The sequence below is a fragment of the Grus americana genome, unplaced genomic scaffold (genome assembly GCF_028858705.1).
Source record: "Grus americana isolate bGruAme1 unplaced genomic scaffold, bGruAme1.mat scaffold_164, whole genome shotgun sequence".
In the NCBI taxonomy this organism is placed as follows: Eukaryota; Metazoa; Chordata; class Aves; order Gruiformes; family Gruidae; genus Grus; species Grus americana.
The window spans coordinates 60,104-65,684 of NW_026561475.1; the positions used below are offsets into that span (position 1 = coordinate 60,104).

Genomic DNA, 5,581 nt, shown 5'->3' on the forward strand with positions numbered 1-5,581 from the left:
GCCTCGGAGGGGCGAAGCCGCGTGCCGACGAGCGTTCTGAGAAGGTGAGGCGCTTGTCAGTGTCTAATAGCAAAGCAGTATAAGGCAACTTGTTTGAGCATTTCCCTCTGGTTTTGCAGGCGCTGCGTGGCCACCCTTGGAACCGGATGTCCGTTTGAGGTGAGCTGGAGGAACGGCGAGGGCGGTTGTGGGAGCGGTGACTTCTGACAAACGTAGGAGTAATTTTGTGTCTCTTGGCGTTTTAGGTGCCACGAGGGATGACGGCTGCAGGGGTCAGTCTCTGGACCGAGCAGGTGAGCGGAAAGACACGGTGCTTCTGAGGAGAGGGGGGCGTTGTGGGCAAGGTTGGTGTTGACTGGTGCGATGCTGACTGACAACAATGTTTTGTTTGTTTTGGTGATGTGTTTACTCTAGGTGAAGAGGGTCCAGACGACTGCCGGAAGATCCCAGTTAGCCGATGCACAATGCGCATGTTGTTTGTTGTGGATGGATTCAGATCCTCGGCCCTCTGAAAGCTAAGTTGGGGGACCGGGGCCAGGGAGGGAGCGGGCCGAGGAGGGGGCAAGTTCGGGGGTCGCAGGGGAGATGTGTTGCGGTTAGCGTAGGGGCAAGAGCTGTCTGGCAGCGGTCCCCTAGGGTGGGCAAAGGGAGCGGGTTACTTGTCAACACAATACTAGGCTGTGTTGGGCAGGGCAGTTCCAGCCTGTGTCTGTGGTATGTTTGTTGTGTGTCTTGTCCTGTGTGTCTCAGCCCTTCCTCGGGTCTCAACGCCCTCTTTGCACTCAAAGGGCACGGCATGCTTCTCGGGCGCCGTCCCTAGGCTCTCGAACGCCTGTATTCATCGGTGTAGCGCCAACGGGGCGCTTCTTTTGCTTGCCTAGCGAGCTTACGGCGTGGATCGTTCTCGCGTGTCGGAAGCTTCCGGCGGGTCCTTTTCTTGCCGCCTCATCCCCGGCTGCATCGGGAGCTCTGCTCTCCAGCCGTTCCTTTTCAGGGACCGAGGCTTCTTCTCTGCGTCGTTACATTCTTAGGTCTTGAAGAGAGGCTTCTTGCCGCATCCCTCGCCCTGGTTTTGACCGTAGCTTCTTACAACTGGCTATCACGGTCCATTCTTTTCTGGGGTTGCCATAGAGCTTCTGCGCCCGGGCGTCACGCCCTGTAGGTCATCTTGTTGGGCAGCCTCTCCGGTCCGGGAGTCGTTCCTCTCGCTGAGAGTTTTCTCTCACTTGTGATTTGTGTTGTTTGTAGCATTCTGTGTAGCGTTGATCCCCGTGCGTGTGTGTCTTGGGCGTGGAGCTGCTCTGCCCGGGGCTGTCGAGTCCAGGGTTAGGCGGAATAGCGATAGAAGTGTACGGTTAGTGTGTCAGTATGGCCAGTCTGGAATTGTTTGGCTCTCGCTCGGCATCTGGCTGACTTGTTTAATTATCTTGGGTTTTTTTTTTTTTTTTCCAGATGCAGAGAGAGAGAGGAAGCGCACCAAAGAGCAGCACAGGAGGGGAGCAGAGCGCCGTAAGGAGGTGGGTCGGTCATTTCAGGTGAGCTCGAGGAATGGCGAGGGCGATTGTGGGAGCGGTGACTTCTGACAAACATAGGAGTAATTTTCTGTCTCTTGGCGTCTTAGGTGCTGCAAGTGAGGACAGCTGCAGGGTCCATCTCTGGACCGAGCAGGTGAGCAGAAGGACACGGTGCTTGTGAGGAAGGGGGTGTCATGGGAGAAGTTGGTGTTGGCCGGTTGATGCAACGCTGACTGACAGTGCTGTTTTGTTTGTGTTCTGTTTTCTATTGTAGCTGATGAAGAGGCACCGGGCAATTGCAGGAACATCCCAGTTAGCCAATGCGCGGTGGTGATGTTTTTGTTGCTGATGGATTCGGATCCCCGGCCCTCGGAAAGCTAAGTTGAGGGACCGTGGCCGGGGAGGGAGCGAGTTTGGGGGTCGTGGTGGAGGGGTTTTATGGCTAGCGCCGGGGCGAGGGCTGTCTGGGAGCAGTTCCCCTTGGCTGGGCAAAGGGAGCGGGTTACATGTCACCACGATGCTAGACCGGGCAGGGCAGTTGCAGCCTGTGTTATGTCTGCGTGTCTCGTCCTGTGTGTCTCAGCCCTTCCTCGGGTCTCAACGCCCTCTTTGCGCTCGAGGGGCACGGCACGCTTCTCAGGCGCCGTCCCTAGGCTCTCGAACGCCGGTACTTGTCAGCGTACCGCCAATCGGGCGCTTCTTTTCTCGCATAGCGAGCTTACGGCGTGGATCGTTGTTGCGTGTCGGAAGTTTCTGGAGGGTCCTCTATTTGCAGCGCTATACCAGGCTGCGTCCGGAGCTCTGCTCTCCAGCTATCCGTTTTCAGGGACTGGGTCTTCCTCCCTGCATCCTTACCTCCTTAGGTCTTGAAGACGGGCTTCTTGCTGCCCCCATCATCTCGGTTTTGACAGTAACTTCTTATAACAGGCCATTTATGGTCAATTCTCTTCTGGGGTTGCCATAGAGCTTCCTCACCTGGGTGTCGTGCCCTATAGGTCGCCTTGTTCGGCAGCCTCTCCGGTCCGGGAGTCATTCCTCTCGCTAAGAGTGTTCTCTCGTTTGTGAGTCGCGTTGTTTGTAGCGTTCTGTGTAGCGTCTGTCTCTGTGTGTGGTGTGTGTGTGTGGAGCTGCTCTGCCCAGGGCTGTCGAGTCGGGGATAGGCGGAATAGCAATAGGAGCGTACGGTTAGCGTGCCGATACGGCCCGTCCGGAATTGTTTGGCTCTCGCTCGGCATCTGGGTGACTTGTTTGATAACTCGGTGTGATTTTTCCAGATGCGGACTGGCTAGATGCCCACCGACGAGCGGCAGAGGAAGAGAGCAGAGCGCCGTAAGAAGGTAGGTCCGGACAAGTTTGGGAGGTGCAGGGGATGGCTTTTAAAGTTAGCGTACGGGAGAGGGCTGTCCGGGAGCGGTCGCCTTCGGGTAGGCAAAGGGCGCGGGTTACTCGTCGGCACCGTGCTAGACCGCGCCGGGCAGGGCGCTTTCAGCCCGCCTGCGGTTGTGTCGTGTAGGTTGCGTTGTCTGTCTTATGCTGTACGCCGCAACTCCCTCAGGTCTCGATGCCTCCGCTGCTTTTTGTGATCACCAGGTACCTTATTAGATCTCATGAGTCTTGAATATCTGTGCTCATTGGTATTGAGCTCATCAAGCCAGTTTCTCTCTTGTAGTTATAGCTTAAAGCATAGCTCTGTTTGGCGTGTATTGTGTCGTAGATGTTTCTGAGCGGACGTCTATTGCGGCGCCCAGCCGGGCGCTGCCAGCAGCTCCTCCGAGCGTTACGTTTGCCCCGAGTTCTTTTCTCAGGTTTCATTCCCCACGTTTTTAAAGGCCTTAGATCTTAAAACCCGGCCTCTGATGCATCTGTCATTTCAGTTTTGACAGCCTCTTTCTCTCGCCGGCCAAGGCCGTCGCCTCTTTCCCGGGGCCGCTATAAAGCACCCGCAACGTTGCGGTGCCATAGGGCTTCCTCGCCAGTCTTACCTTCGCCACGGTAGCCATTCTTGCTCGCGGCCTTCTCGTGTCTCACGGTCGCGTTTGCGGAGTCTGTGCGCCGTGTCGGGGTCGGAGCCGCTCCCCCCGGGGGTGTAGCAATGTTAAAGACAGGGGTAGCATAGCTTTGTGGCGTGGCGGTAAAACATTGGCGTGACCGGATTCTTTTGGTGAAGACGCTACAGTCCATCTCTGGGCAAGTATCTGTAGACAGCTGTCACAGTTTCATTGCATTGGCGGGGGTCAGAAGCTGTACTCTGGCCTTCTGGGAGCAGCAGTTTGTGCGGTAGTTGAGTGGGTTCAATCTCACATGTGCCTTAGTTGGTATATTTGGGGTTCGGTGTATCTCTTCTCTGTTTGTTTTAGCTCTAGGTAGAAGGCTTATGCAGAAAAGATGACAGAGCTTTCGGTCTCATCAAGCTACCGGTCAGCAACCACCGCCTTACTTTGCACAGTTTGTTTGGGTTTGTCAGAGGCCGAGCGACAAGCCGTGCGTCACAGGCCCCCGGAAGAGGCGAGAGGAGCGCCGGACAAAGGCGGGCCGGCGTCCGACGTCAGCGGATCGGCGTGTCGGCGACTCCGCCTAGTTCACGCTTTTCCGGTTGTATTTTCTAGGCGCGAATCGATGCGCGAACGGGATATCCGCACCGGAGCGAACTTCAGCGAGGCGAGCGATGACCGGTGCGCTGACGTAGCAGTTTTCTGAGGTGTCGTATTATAGACGTAGCTAAAATCACATCCCGTCCTTTGAGTTTTGCAGGTGGCGGTCAGGCCTCGGCACGGCAGGCCGAAGAATCCGACTTCGAGCGGCCGAGGAAAAGGGACGGGCGAGAGGAAGGCGTTTCCAAGGAGGGCTTCGTCGCAGCGGAGGTCGACGCCGGGCGGCACGTCGGCGACCGGCGACGCTCTGTCTCGTGAGGGATGAAGCGGAACTCGGCGGATGGGGGAGCGTCCCGGTTAGATGACCTTTTCCCCATGAGAAGGGAATCTGGATTCTGCCCTCTGAAAGGTAATTTAAGGGGCAAAAATGGTGGTTGGGGGCAGGGCCAGCAGGGGTTTAACGCCAGGGTAGCAGAGGGCTATTTAGTCTGCCTCGAGTCTAGGGACAGATAGGGGTCCCGGGTCCATCGTGCCGGATGTAAACATTTTGGCCTCTCTCAGCGTTGCAGCATAATTTCCGTGATCTGTGCTTTTTCATGTGTACGGCGCCTTACGGCAGGTCTCTAGGTTCTGCCGCACGCGCTCGGCGAGCATCCGCGGGGTCCGCGACGCCTCGTCGCTTCGGAATACGGCCCGTCGAGCGTTTCTCGTCTCGCGATCGGAGCTTAAAGCGCACCTCGCATCGCAGATGTTTCTGCGAGGTGGCCTTTGCGGAGGCGGTCCGTGCCGGACTCACAGTCGTGCTCTAGAAACTTCCGCCTCAATTGAAGTTTGATACCATCTTTCATCCCTGTATGCTGTGGGATGCCGGACTAGTCTAGTCTTGTTGGTGCCGAATACAGGGCCATTTTGACCCAGCAGAAGGGGCCTGGGGGAGTCCAGCTTGGGCGAGAGCAGGGATCGAGCAACTTGCTTATCTTGCACTGATAAGCACCGGACCTGAACAGGGGCAGGAGATGAGCAATTTGTTCATCTTAACAAGATGCGGCGTCTGACGGGTCTACTCCTTAATCAACTAAGTGACGCCTGGGGCGAGGGGGAGCCTCCTTCGCAGCTCGACCTTACTTTGGTAAAACTAAACAGACCACCGCTCCTCTGTACCGAACACGTTTGTTCTCCGCCACTTCCCCCCCCCCAGCCCCGACCAACTGCACAACAAGCCTTGTTAAGGGCCAATCGGCACACAATACCTGACTTAGTCCCACCTCGCCAAAAGTATAAATCTGGCATTCAGAATCCTCTTTTTTGAGGACGAGAACTCCAACTATCCGGACGGGTCGACGGGCCTGGACCTCTCTCTCTCTCCTCCCCAAGCAGGGACGCCTCTTTGGTAAGACTTGCGCCTCCGATTATGTCGGATGTTACCCTGGGAAAACTATCAATAACAAAAGCGCTGAACTATTAACTTGAGCTCAA

General features: G+C 56.4%; 1 long non-coding RNA gene across 1 annotated transcript; it reads left to right on the top strand.

Moving 5' to 3' along the window:
- Positions 1-1,391: 1,391 nt before the first annotated feature.
- Positions 1,392-2,778, top strand: LOC129200466 (uncharacterized). Its single transcript, XR_008574917.1, has 3 exons — positions 1,392-1,535; positions 1,622-1,668; positions 1,789-2,778. It is a non-coding gene; the product is annotated as an uncharacterized LOC129200466 (long non-coding RNA).
- Positions 2,779-5,581: the final 2,803 nt, after the last annotated feature.